At 54.5% G+C, this 13047-nt stretch overlaps 1 protein-coding gene across 2 annotated transcripts in view; it reads right to left on the reverse strand.

The window, feature by feature from the left end:
• The window catches only part of BICRA (BRD4 interacting chromatin remodeling complex associated protein), a 103621-nt gene extending 92586 nt beyond the window's left edge, over positions 1–11035 (reverse strand). Inside the window, exon 1 of one of the 2 annotated variants that reach the window (XM_007997367.3) lies at positions 10934–11035. The gene's annotated coding sequence lies outside the window, so the exon portion shown is untranslated. Of the gene's footprint in view, positions 1–10050; positions 10222–10933 lie in introns of those variants that run through there. The other variant, XM_007997366.3, reaches the window with a different exon arrangement.
• Positions 11036–13047: the final 2012 nt, after the last annotated feature.

Below are 13047 nucleotides of genomic sequence, written 5' to 3' on the forward strand. Positions count from 1 at the left end.
TGTGAGGCAGGGGCTGTGGACATCTGCCCACCCGGCCTCACACAGTGGACAAGAGTTGGCATCCAGCCTCTGGAAAGTGGCTCCGGGGAGCTTCACCTGCAGGCATCCCTGGACACTGAGCCATCCACTGCCTCCAGGCAGCAGAGGCCACCAGGCGCTCCCTCAAGGACCCCAAGGGTCATTAGCAAAGGTCTCACAGCCTCAGACAGATATTCCCACTCACTCCGTTCCCTAGGTTACCAGGCTGGGACACAGAGGACATAAGAGGCTGACAGGGGCCACACAGAAGTTGGCAGCCCCCTGAACAGGCAAGCACTTCAAAGGGAGAGTGTAGACGGACAGGGTGGGCATAGCGAGGGAATGAAGGCAGCGGGGCTGGGCTGGGGGGTTCAGAGGCATCAACCCTTCCTCTGCAATCCTAGAAAGGGCATTTTTGTCCCCAACCTCAAGAGTATACACCAAAGCAATAACTAACAGCACTAGCAACAGTGACCGTTTACTCTGAACCAGGCACTTGCAAAACATCTTTTCCACGCTAGACCTTATTTAACAATAAGGTCATCCCAAGAAGTATTTATTATTTATCCTGTACTTCCGGTTCTCTAACCTGGCCTAAAGGAGGGAAATAGCTTGCCACCAAGTCACAGGGTTAGAAGGAGCAGAAACAGGACTTTTACCCACACAGCTGACCCAGTTGCCCGTCACCTCCAGGGTCATCCTAGGGGTCCACCCCCTGCTGCCAACCCCACTCCGACTCTTCCTTTTTGAGGACGATTTCTGCACAGAGTAACAGAATCTGTACCCCACACTGCATGCACCCAGGTGTGACCCCCAAACCTGTGTAATCAGAAACAGCCCACAGGGCTTGAGGCTTGGTGTGGCCAAGACAGGGAATTCACCACAGTCCCAAAGAGGGGATCACAGAAAAAGGACAACCTGATCAAAGCCCTGCTGCCTCAGTTTCCCAACCTATGAAATGGGCCTAATGCCACTTTCTTCACAGAACAGGACAGACTCCAGACGTGCTGAAACAAATTCTGGATCCCAGAAATAACAACACCGTAAATAACAATAATAATATAATGGAAATAATATGATATCTGGAATTTGCTTTAAAATACCTTGGCAAAAAAGAAAAAAATGTATGTTCACGGTAGGAAAGGGGGTAATGGTCAAAAAAAGATCAGATCAGCAGAAAATTCTTGCAGAAGCTGGTGATGGTTACACAGGGGTTGGTTGTGGTATTCTCTCAACTCTCAGTGAGAGTTTTAAAATTTCCTTAACAAAAAGTTAAAAAGGCTGGGTACATGGCTCATGCGTGCAATCCCAGCACTTTGGGGGGCCTAGGCACGCAGATCACCTTAGTTCAGGAGTTTGAGACCAGCCTGGCCAACATGGTGAAACCCCTTCTCTACTAAAAACACAACAATAAGCCGTGTATGGTGGCATGTGCCTATAATTCCAGCTACTCAGGAGACTGAGGCACGAGAATTGCTGGAGTCTGGGAGACAGAGGTTGCAGTGAGACGATATGGCACCACTACACGCCAGTCTGGGGTGACAGAGTGAGAGCCTGTCTCAAAAAATAAAAAAATGTTAAAATAACAATAAATAAATCTGCCAAGCTGAGTCTAGATGGCAACAACAATAATAATAATAATAATAATAAGCAAAGACGGCCAGGTGCAGTTGCTCATGCCTACAATTCCAGGACTTTGGGAGGCCAAAGTGGGAGGACTGTTGACCCCAGAAGTTGAAGACCAGCCTGGACAATATAGCAAGACCTTATCTCTATAAAATAAAATAAAATATTTAAAAATAATAGGCCGGGTATGGTGGCTCACGTTTGTAATTCCAGCACTTTGGGAAGCTGAGGCGGGTGGATTGCTTGAGTCCAGAAGTTCAAGACTAGCCTGGCCAACATGGCCAAATACCATCTCTACAAAAAAAACCAAAATTAGCTGCGTGTCGTGGCCACATCTGTAGTCGTAGCTATTTGGGAGGCTGAGACATAAGAATCACTTGAACCCGGGAGGCAGAGGTTGCAGTGAGCCGAGATCATGCCTCTGCACTCTAGCCTGGGCACAGAGAGAGACTCTTGTCTCAAAAAAATAAATAAATAAATAAATAAAAATTAAATAAATAAAAAATAATAAGAATCGAAGTGAAGCTTCACTGAACATTCCCGAGAGCCAGGTCCTATTCTTTTTTTTTTTTTTTTTTTGAGACGGAGTCTCTCTGTGTCACCCAGGCTGGAGTGCAGTGGCGCGATCTCGGCTCACTGCAAGCTCCGCCTCCCGGGTTTACGCCATTCTCCTGCCTCAGCCTCCGAGTAGCTGGGACTACAGGCGCCCACCACCACGCCCGGCTAGTTTTTTGTATTTTTAGTAGAGACGGGGTTTCACCATGTTAGCCAGGATGGTCTCGATCTCCTGACCTCGTGATCCACCCGCCTCAGCCTCCCAAAGTGCTGGGATTACAGGCTTGAGCCACCGCACCCGGCCACCAGGTCCTATTCTAAAAAGCTTCCCAAGTCTTCACTCATTGAAGCTTCACAACACCCAAAGCAGGGGAAGCTCTGTTACAGAAGAGGAAATTGTGGCCCAGTGGGTATTTGGGCATTGTCTTCCCTTTTTTTTTTTTTTTTTTTTTGAGACGGAGTCTTGCTCTGCCGTCCTGGCTGGAGTGCAATGGTGCGATCTCAGCTCACCACAACCTCCGCCTCCCAGTTTCAAGCGATTCTCATGCCTCAGCCTCCTGAGTAGCTAGGATAACAAGCGTGTGCCACCATGTCTGGCTAATTTTTTGTATTTTTAGTAGAGACAGGGCTTCACCATGTTGGCCAGGCTGGTCTCGAACTCCTGACCTCAGGTGATCTGCCGGCTGGCCTCCCAAAGTGCTGGGATTACAGGCATGAGCCACCAATGCTGGCCCTGTGCCTTCCATTTAAAATGCCAACACTGATTGCCTAGAGTTTGAGGGAAAGGCCATAGCGACTTGGGTATCTAATCCTATGGGAGACTCTGCTACTTAATAATAATTATTCCAATCACAGTCACTCACATTTGGGGCCCTTGCTATATACCCCAGGCACTGTGCTGAACACTAAGCATGCCTGAGGTGGGTGGTGGGTTTCCTCTCATGCCTACTCTTCCAGTTGGGGAAACTGAGGCACGGTACAGGGAAGCCCTGTGTGCCTCATGCCGGAGCAGCCTGCTGCATGCCCTCTGCTGCCATGCAGTTTAGAATGCCAACATTGTTCCTCGTGTGCCTTTCAGGAAGACAATGGGGACCTTTCAGAGCGGAGGAGTCAGTCTGAGTCCTGTGGGAGAACAGTAATCATAGTGAAAACAACAACAGCATCATTTGCTAGTTCCTGAAAGCAACTGCCTGCCCAGCTTGGCAGAACATTGCTTCGTTCAGCCTCACAGCAGACCCTACGAGGGAGGCATCATGGGCCCATTTTACAGACAAGGAAACCGAGGCCTTGCAAAGAAATCGCTTGCCCAGGGTCACACTGCAATTAAGCAGAGAAGTCAGCATTCCATCCGACGCCTGCCAATTAAGCGGGTCACAGTCCCCAGGAGAAATAAACTGCCTAAGAATGACAGGTGACCCTGACACTGACGGACAAGGCTACTTTAGCACTTTATGGGTGTTTGGGGACCCTCACAAGAGCTTTACCAAGTAGGTACTGAAATGAACCCACTTAATAGAGGGGAAAACCAAGGCCCCAAGCAAGTCCCCTGTCCACAGCCATTCAGCCAGCAAGCAGCAGAACTGGGATTATAACCAACAGGCAGGGCCCAGAGCCCACGCTCCTGACCTCCACACCAAGTGGCAAGCACGTGACACAGGGGGCCATAAGCAGGAGGAAGAGGTAAGGAGGTCATCAGACACAAGGAGGTCACCCAAAGCAAAGACACCTGCAGCCTGGAGATGCTGCCTGGGCGACAGGTGGATCACATTGAACAGGAGAGAAAGAGAACAACTTTCTTCAAGGTGCAGCATGAGGGGCCGGGCACAGTGGCTCACACCTGTAATTCCAGCACTTTGGGAGGCCAAGGCGGGAGGAGTGCTTGAGCAGGAGTTCGAGACTAGCCTGGGCAACACAGTGAGACCTCGTCTTCACAAAAAATACTAAAACTCCCTGGGTGTGGTGGCATGCACCTGTAGTCCCAGCTACTGGGGAGGCTGAGACGTGAGGTCACTGGAGCCCAGGAAGGATAATGCTGCAGTGAAAAGTGATGGCGTCACTGCACACCAGCCTGGGTGACACAGCAAGATTCTGTCTCAAAAAAATTAAAAAGATGCAACATCAAAGGTGCTCCCTAAGAGCTACCAAAAGGCAAATCACTGGCCCTTGATCTAGCAATCCCACTTCCAGCAGTCCATCCCACAGGCATACTTATTTCCCTTTAACATGTGTGGACATGTGCCTTCCCACGCTTCACACAGAAATGTTTGGAAACACCTCCACATCCATTACAGTAAACCAGGATTCGCCCACAGAGGAATACCATGTAGCCAAGAAAAAGATGGAGAAGACCTACATGGTAGGGTCTCCCAGGGAGATGAAGTGGGAAAAAAAGCAATGGAAAGATCAGACTACCATCTGTGTAAGATGAATAGTTTTTTGTTTGTTTGTTTGTTTGTTTTAGACAGAGTCTCGCTGTGTCGCCCAGGCTGGAGTGGAGTGCAGTGCTGCAACCTCCACCTCCTGCGTTCAAGCAATTCCCCTGCCTCGGGTTCCCGAGTAGCTGGGATTACAGCCACGTACCACACCATGCCCAGCTAATTTTTATATTTTTAGTAGAGATGGGGTTTCACCATGTTGGCCAGGCTGGTCTTGAACTCCTGACCTCAGGTGATTTGCCCACTTCAGCCTCCCAAAGTGCTGGGATTACAGGCGTGAGCCACTGTGCCCAGCCTGAATAGTTTTAAAGACATACATCCATATATAAAAGTACATGCACAGAACATCAGAATGGAGGTGCTGTCTGCAGGGAAGAGAGCTAGGGGACCAGGGATTCTGGGGAGGTTAGAGGGAGAGACACCATCTTTAGTGTTCTGAATTTGCCCCATGTGCATGTATCACTTAGACAAAAAAGAACGAAAGGCAGAGGGAGAGAAAGATGATGTCTCAGACCACCCAGACAGAATAAATGAAACCCCACGGCGGCTAATCCAACCTTTCTCTCTCCTCCTCCTGGACTGGGTCCCAATGTCTTAACTGATCCCCAGGGCCCTGCCACACAGTAGGCCCTCAGGAAGTTTAATGGGGAACAATTAAAGAAACAAAGGCCCTCTCTGCTTTTGCCAACACTCCCCCCACCCCCAATGAATACATACACTCTTACACAAAACTAATTGTCACCAAACTAGAAATGCCTCAGAAAACTCTCCCTCTCCACTGGGGAAACTTGCATGTCACTGAGACACAAAAGCTTCAGTCAACTGGGACAAAACTCTAATGGTGGTACTCCAGGAGGAGGAGAACGCGAGGGACGGAACCAGGAGACACTCCCTGGGGACCCCTCAACCAAACGCTCCCCATGCGTCTCTGGTGTGGCATAAGGTGCATCCTACCAGGGAGCTAGCTCAGGCAAGACAGGGGACAAAAAACCAGAGGGATATGAAGGGGTGAGTAAGGAGGGGGCAATTCATTCTGCTGGCGAAGCGGGCAGCAGTTGTCATCGTGGACATGGCGCGGGTGATTGCTCTTGTTTCTACTAAGTGAGGGTGCCTGGTGGGGGAAGAAAGCTCAAATATGACCAGGGCAAGATAACCATACTCCCCACCCCTCTCCCCTGCAGGGCGGGAGAGGGGAAATGGCAGCCCCTCTGCCTTCCAAGCCCAGGCGGCCTGGAAAGGAATGCCATGTTTTCCTGTTTCCAATTAACTTCCCCTACCAGCAGCCTTCTGCATTCTTGAGACCTGGAGTCAAGGCAGCCTGGCGGGTGGGGGTTGAGAGCTGGCGGGGAAACTGGGCTGCTGGCTAGACCTGGGCTCCAAGGTGGCCTCCGGGAATCGGGGGAGTCCTACACACCCCTGGGAACTCCCCCTTCATAGGTGCTCTGGGTGCTGATCCCCTGGCCCTTCCACAGCCTGGGGCACAACCCACCCCCTGAAGGAAGGTTAGGGAAGGGCCTAGGACCTCTGGGAAGGAAGTCAGCAGGGAGACCCTCTTGGGCTCTCACCACCCCGCAAAAAGATCAGCTCCTACATTCAGCCAGCACTCAATCTTGAGAGATCTGGGTGTTCTCCACAGCCTCTCTCCTCCTGCCCACCTCCCCCGTCATCTCACCAAGGGAAATACCTGCACTTAAAGGAGGAGACAGTGGCTGTGGGGATCAGGGGTCCCTTAAAGCTCCTGGGATCCAGACCCCATGAAACACTATCTCCCCAGTTCTGTTGACAAATATGAAGTCCCCACCACTAGTCTCTGCCGTCTGGTTCGGAGTCCCAGCTCGGCCGTGGAACATGCTTCCCCTGGCCTCAGTTTCCCCATCTGTAAAATGGCAAGATCACCTGTATTACCTCCTACACCGGGTGAATTGGGCCCAGTCTCTCTCCCTCAGCCTCCAGTCCCTCTCCCTCAGCCCCTTGGCCCCTACAGCTAAACATGTATTCCGCACGGGTAAAGTGCTGAAGGGGTACGGGCCTAGTCCTCAAAGCGCTCAGAGGGTGGGTGTCGCTGAAGGGGAATTGTTTGTTTGCAATTGGCCTTCCCCAACCACAGGGAATTCTTCTGGGGCAAAGGTCTTCTGCTACCCACCTTTACATTTTTTATTTTATTTATTATTATTTTTGAGACAGGGTCTCACTCTGTTGCCCAGGCTTGAGAGCAGTGGCACAATCATGGCTCACCCCAGCTTCAAATTCCTAGGCTCAATCAATCCTCCCACCTCAGCACCCCTAAGTAGCTAGGACCACAGGTGAGTGCCACCATGCCCAACTAATTTTTTCATTTTTTGTAGACACAGGGTCTCACCGTGTTGTCTAGGCTGGTCTTGAAATCCTGGGCTCAAGCAATCCTCCAGCCTTGGTCTCCCCAAGTGCCGGGGTTACAGGCGTAAGCCATGGCACCCAGCCTTAAATTTAAATGCCAGTTAGATCACCTGAGATTAGGACCTCAAGACCAGCCTGGCCAACATGGTGAAATCCCGTCTTTACTAAATATACAAAATTTAGCTGGGTGTGGTGGTGGGTGCCTGTAATCCCAGCTACTCAGGATGCTGAGGCAGGAGAATCACTTGAACCTGGGAGGCAGAGGTTGCAGTGAGCCGAGATCACGCCATTGCACTCCAGCCTGGGCAACAGAGCAAGACTCTGTTTCAAAAAAAAAAAAAAAAAATTAAATGCCAGCAGCTGACATTCCTCCCCTTTGCCCACACTGCGTACTCTGCCTGCTGAATGATAAATATAAATGACACGTTTGGATAATACTTTTACCCACCTCCAGGTCACTTAAAGGAACTATAATTACCCCCACTTGCAGATGAGAAAACAGGACCAGCAGTTAAATGACCTGCCTAAGGTACAGAGCAGATCAGGCCAAGGGGAGAAAAGGCAAGAAAGTTCTCTGCTAGCTGCATCAAAGGGCCGTGGTGTGGCAAAGCGACAGCGGGTCACAGGGTATAGGAACAACCAGACATCAACAGTCCCAAACAGTTCAGCTCCTCTCGAGGCAGCGCTGAGTAGCAGCAAATGGGGCCAAGTCCCCCTCTCAGGTAGAGAAGGGAGAGGATGACAGTGGGGCCAGCTTCCAGGTACCCCGAGCCCATCACTGGCCAGGCCTGGGGCTCCCCTTCCCTGACTCCTTACACACCTCCAATTCTCAGTTCCTGCAGGCAATTCTCCATTCCAGCCATAAGTGAAATGATCCTGCCCTTAGCCCAACTTCGCAGTGCATCACACCCCTTCCCAAAACCAGCTCCCAGGGAAAACAAAATCTGGCCGCTTCTTCTAGGTATTATCTACACTTCCGAACCAGATCCACTGAAGTCAGAGGGACAAAGTGCCAAAGGGTGCGACAGAAGGAGAGCTTAACAGTTTTGAGCTAAGCTGGAAAAACTCCAGGAGGTTACAAATTGGGGCTCTGTGTGACCCAGGGCTGTGTGACCCTGGGCAAGCTTCTTAACCTCTCTGAGCGCTTCATGAACCTGTCTGGAAAATGGGAATAATGTCTGTCCATTCTCTATTTCCTCCTTGGACTGTGGCCAGTGTGTAATGTACTTAGCAGCAGCGGAATAAGGCTCCCTGGTTAGAGAGATACTGTTATTAATATTTCCATCTTGAGGGGGGAGCCATGGGAGAAGGCAAGGGAGGTCAACATGCCCCAAGAGTCCTACCAGTGCATGGGCAGGGGGTGCTTCCTGAGTCGTCCTCCCCTGTTTTCTCATGACCCAGGGCAGAGTTGACAGAGCCCCCCACACCCACCCCAGGTGCTGGGAGAGGTTAAAAGCACAGAGAGCTTATCATAAATCTCAGGCCTTGATGCCTTGGATGTTTCTAGTTTCCCTTTCAAGTGTCCTCTGTAAAGAGGTGTAAGAGAAAGGCACCCCTAGATCTGTATTATACTGTGGGTGGGTGGGTAGGTGGGTGGGGGGGACAAAAGGGGACGATGGTCAGGACATGGGCCTGGGCACACACTGCAGCCCGCAAGGCTAGGGACACCAGAGAGCTAGGACCTGTCACCTGGGCCTCCCCGGGAGAGCTGACACGGCGGCCTCTGACCCCACCTCCCGGGAAGTTCAGCTGCTCAGAACCACAAAGCAAAACAAAGGGGCGCGGAGAGGAAGGAGCCGCAGTGCCTTCCAATCACCGCCGGCGCCCGAGCCCGAGCCGAGCCCTCCCGCGGCTCCTTGCCCGGTCCTCCCGGCTGGCCGCGCACCAAGGCCCAAGCAGCCCCTGGTCCCTCGTCTCCCCGCGGCCGCCTGTGACAGGAGTCGGGGAAACAGCCGAGGGGCAGCCGGGGATGGGAAAACCAGATGGCTCCATCCCTCCTCCCTCCTCCTCCATCCCTCCCTCCGGGTGCCCGCGGCCTGGCTGCCCTCCGCAGGGGCCCGAGGAGGCCGCGGGCCCAGCTCGTCCGGGCTCACCCCGGGGAAAGGGCTGCCTTTGTCTAAAGGTCACCACCCGAGCGCGGTGCCCCGGCCGGGCCTGGTGCCTCCAGTTCCCAGGCCGAGGGGGAGGAGATGAGGGGCCGCCCCGAACCTCGGGAAGTGACAGGAGGCGCTCACCCCCCCACCCCCGTAACGGCCCCCTCCGGGATGAGCCTCAGCTGGGGGTGGGGGAGGGGGTCACCTCCCTCCACTGCCGGGGGCTGGGGGTCAAGTCAACTCCTTTCATTGTTTAGGGGCAGTGCGGAGGGGGAGCCCCAGTGGCCTCCTTCCCCATCCATCCCTCCCCAGCTTTCCAGGGGCCCCCCGTGTCCGCGACACCCACGGGAGGGATTTGGGGAGGGGGCGCAGGGGCCGAGCGAGGCGGGGAGATGCAGGCTCTCCGCCTCCGGCCGGGAGATCACCGACCGCTGCCCAGCCCGGTGGCCCTCGCCTTCCCCGAAAGGCGGGGAACGGGGCGAGGGGAGGGGGCCGGGCCGGGGAGGGGGTCTCCGCGCCCCTCCCCCCGTGGAACGTTAGGTCTCCTCTCTCCGCCGCTCCATTGTATCCCCGGCAGCCGGCGGGAGGGCCGGGGAGGCACCGGGCGCCGGGTCTGGGCAGGGAAGCCGGTTGGGGGGGTCCCCGTAGGATCGGGGCGGCGGCGGTGGTGGAAGAGACGCGGGGCTGGGGGGTGCCGGTGGCGGTGGGCGCCGAGCAGGAAAAAAAAAAAAAAAAAAAAGGAGGCAGCGGGCGCTGCGCCCCGGCTGGGGGGCTGAGTGTGTGAGTGTCGCGGGGGTGGGTTCGGCCCCGGCTCCGGCTCCCCCCACACACACCCTCGCCGCCAACCCCCACTCCCCCCTCGCTTTTGCGCCCTGTCACAGCCCCGACTCGCAGGTAGAGAGAGTTAAGAGATTTAAAGAGAAATTGCTACATTGTGAGAAACTCACCCTGATGTTTGAGCAGCCGTCGGCGCGGGGTCTCCGAGACGGCCCCGCACGGGCTGCAAAGGGAGGACCCAGAAGGGGCCGGCCGGCCGGGCCGGTCAGCGCACTGCCTGATCGCATGGCGGCCGCTCGGCAGCAGCCGCCGGGGCCCCGCCGCCGCCCCGCGCCCAGGCCCGCGCGCCCCGGGCCCGCGCCCGTTCCGGGGAGGGCCCCTCGGGTATGCAAAAAAAAAAAAAAATTTTTTTTAATTAAATGCAAACGGAAAAAAAAAAAAAACCTCGCAGGTTTTGTGTTCCGCCCCCCCTTCCTCCTCCTCCTCCTCCTCCTCCTCCTCTTCCCTCCGCCCTCGCCGGAGGAGGGGCTTCAGGAATCCCCGCCCCGCGCCCGGGCGGACCAGCCCCGGCCTCGCCAGGCCGAGCGGCGGGTCCCGGAGCCAATGGGAGGCTGCGGACGTCCGGGGACGGGGCCCTCCGCGCTGGCGCCGCCCCCGCCCCCAGCCCCAGTCCCGGGGGTTCGGGGCGCGCCTGCTCGGGCCACGGTGTAGTTTGTCTACTGCCTCGAGCCGCGATCCGGGTGCTGGGGCACGGGGGAGCTGAAGGGATCCGCGCTCCCACACCCCCGGTCCGGCTGGGGAGGGGGCGCCGTGCGTCCTGGGCGCGTCCCCCGAGGCGGAGGACGGTCGTCCGGCAGGAGGACGCGTCCAGGGGGAGCGCCGCAGGTTCGAAAAGATAGCGGGAGTCGAGGATGAAGGAGATGGAGGGGATGGAGGGGAGTCTCTCCAGAGGTGGGACCGCGCCGGAGCCCGGAGACGGAGCCTGGCAGGGTGGAAGGCGGCGGGGACTTCGGGGTGACAGACCGGGACCCCGGGCGTGGCTTGATCACTCACCCTAGTCGGTCTCGGCCGAGCCACGGCGGCGCCGGGGAGGCGGGTCGGGCCTGCTTCGGAGCCTGTCCCCGGCCCCTGTGGCCGCGCTGATGGGATTCCCAGAAGCCCCAGGACGCCGCGGTGGTGTCGGGTCCGTTTCCGCCCCACCGGGCCGTAAACGCCCTGCTGGCGGGACACGGATTCACGCGTTCCCTTAGCGAGGGCTTGGTGAGCGCCCACTGTGTGCGCTGCTCAGTGCTGGGGGCCCAGCTGGGGGCCCACAGAACCCCCGGACCTGCCCTCCCGAGGCTTGCAGCCCAAGGAGACTTATATCTTGTTATCTTAGTCCCTTCTGTCTCCCCAGTGCCCTAGAAAAGCTCGTGCACACAGTAGGTGCCCAGTGAATGCGTGTTGAATAAATGAGTAATTGAGACAGATGCTGATTTTGTTGTTGTTGTTGCGTGATACTTTGTTTTGTTTTGAGACGGAGTTTCGCTCTTTCGCCCAGGCTGGAGTGCAGTGGCACGATCTAGGCTCACTGCAACCTCCGTCCCCCGGGTTCAGGCTATTCTCTTGCCTCAGCCTCCCGAGTAGCTGGGACTATAGGCGCGCGCCACCACTCCCAGCTAATGTTTGTATTTTTAGTAGAGACGGAGTTTAGCCATGTGGGCCAGGCTGGTCTGGAACTCCCGACCTCAGGTGATCCACCTGCCTCGGCCTCCCCAAGTGCTAGGATTACAGGCGTGAGCCACCGCACCCGGACTCTGTTTTTTTAAACCTTGATATGTGTTCTAGTATCTTGGCGGTACTACCCATAATATTTACTCCAACGTATTTTTTTTTTTTTTAAGAATTTATCGGCCAGGCGCGGTGGCTCACACCTGTAATCCCAGCACTTTGGGAGGCTGAGGCAGGTGGATCACTTGAGGTCAGAGTTCGAGACCAGCCTGGCCAACAAAGGGAAACCCCATCTCTACTGAAAATACAAAAATTAACTGGGTGTGGTGGTGGGTACCTGTAGTCCCAGCTGCTCAGGAGGCTGAGGCAGGAGAATTACTTTAGGCTGGGAGGCAGAGGTTGCAGTGAGCTGAGATAGTGCCATTGCACTCCAGGCTTTGCAACAGAGCAAGACTCTCAAAAATAAATAAATACATAGAATAAATAAATAATGAAATAATGTTCTTCGCAGCAACACAGATGCAGCTGGAGGTCATTATCCTAAGCGAATTAACACAGGAACAGATAACCAAATACCTCATCTTCCACTTATAAGTGGGAGCTAAACATTGGGTATGCATTGACATGAAGATGAGATGGATAAACACTGGGGACTACCAGAGCGGGGAGGTAGGGATAGGAGACAACAGTTGAAAAATTAACTTTCGGGGGCAGGTGTGGTGGCTCATGCCTATAATCCCAGCCCTTTGGTAGGCTGAGGCAGGCGGATCACAAGATCAGGAGTTCAAGACCAGCCTGGCCAACATAGTGAAACCCTGCCTCTACTAAAAATACAAAATTTGGCCAGACATGGTGGCATGCGCCTGTAGTCCCAGCTACTCGGGAGGCTGAAGTGGGAGAATCGCTTGAACCCAGGACACAGAGGTTGCAGTGAGCCGAGACTGCGCCATTGCACTCCAACCTGGGCGACAGAGTGAGACCTGTTTTAAAAAAAAAATTAACTTTCAGGTACTATGCTCAGTACCTGGGTGACAGGCTCATTCATACCCTAAACCTAGACATTATGCAATGAAAGAAAAAAAAAAAAAGCCACCATGGCCCGGGTGTGGGGGCTTATGCCCATAATCCCAGAGCTTTGGGAGGCCAAGGCAGGCGGATCACTTGAAGGGAGGGGTTCCAGAGCAGCTTGTTCAATGTGGTGAAAATACAACAATTACAAAATCTAATGTATTAAAAATACAAAAATTAGCCCGGCATAGTGGCGTATGCTGAGGCACGAGAATTGCTTGAACACCAGAGGTCAAGGCTGCATGAGCCAAGATTGCGCCACTGTACTCCAGCCTGGGCGACAGAGCAAGAGTCTGTCTGAAAATAAAAACAAACAGGCCAGGCACAGTGGCTCATGCCTGTAATCCCAGCATTTTGGGAGGCCAAGGTGGCTGGATCACCTGAGGTCA

Source organism: Chlorocebus sabaeus, chromosome 6 (assembly GCF_047675955.1).
Source record: "Chlorocebus sabaeus isolate Y175 chromosome 6, mChlSab1.0.hap1, whole genome shotgun sequence".
In the NCBI taxonomy this organism is placed as follows: Eukaryota; Metazoa; Chordata; class Mammalia; order Primates; family Cercopithecidae; genus Chlorocebus; species Chlorocebus sabaeus.